Genomic DNA, 582 nt, shown 5'->3' on the forward strand with positions numbered 1-582 from the left:
CAGGGTTGAAAGCTGGGTAGCAGCGCCGTAGCTTCCCTCCCAGCCTTCCCCCGGACCTGGCGCCCGATCCCCTCCGCTCCTCTGTGCGTTGGCGGGCGGCGCTGCATGGGTACGTCGCGACGGCTCCTATCGTCTCTCTCGCTTAACAGTGTGGAGAGGTGGTGGTGGAGCCGTCCGACACTCGAGGTGCTGAAGTTGAGCGTCCAATGCTTTCCTTCTATGCGCAGCCTACAGGAGCTGTCCGAGCTTCGGAGGTGCTGATGGAGGTGAGAGTCGAGCGCCACTTCTTGGCTGAACTGAGTGGGGAAAGCCAGCGACTGCGAGAGGGAGGGGAAGGGAAGGCTTTTTCGGGTCCTTGGAAGGGACCGAGAGCATCTTTCTTGCCCCCCTGCCCTAAGCTCCATCCAATGTTGTCTGCGAGGTCTTCTCCGGCGGCGGAGAAGCGCTGCGGTAGCAGCAGCAGCAACGAGCGTTCCCATTAGCTCACGGAGCCTGACTCCAAGAGTCTACCCCTCAGAGCTCGGCTACCTGGTTGATCCTGCCAGTAGTATATGCTTGTTTTAAAGATTAAGCCATGCATGT

General features: G+C 59.8%; 1 non-coding gene across 1 annotated transcript in view; it reads left to right on the forward strand.

Moving 5' to 3' along the window:
• The first annotated feature begins 525 nt into the window (after positions 1–525).
• Positions 526–582, forward strand: part of LOC140111332 (18S ribosomal RNA) — a 1,885-nt gene continuing 1,828 nt past the window's right edge. The window contains exon 1 of the ribosomal RNA XR_011851916.1: positions 526–582. This exon is cut by the window's right edge and continues 1,828 nt beyond it. This is a non-coding gene — a ribosomal RNA (18S ribosomal RNA).

The sequence above is a fragment of the Engystomops pustulosus genome, unplaced genomic scaffold (genome assembly GCF_040894005.1).
Source record: "Engystomops pustulosus unplaced genomic scaffold, aEngPut4.maternal MAT_SCAFFOLD_422, whole genome shotgun sequence".
NCBI lineage: Eukaryota > Metazoa > Chordata > Amphibia > Anura > Leptodactylidae > Engystomops > Engystomops pustulosus.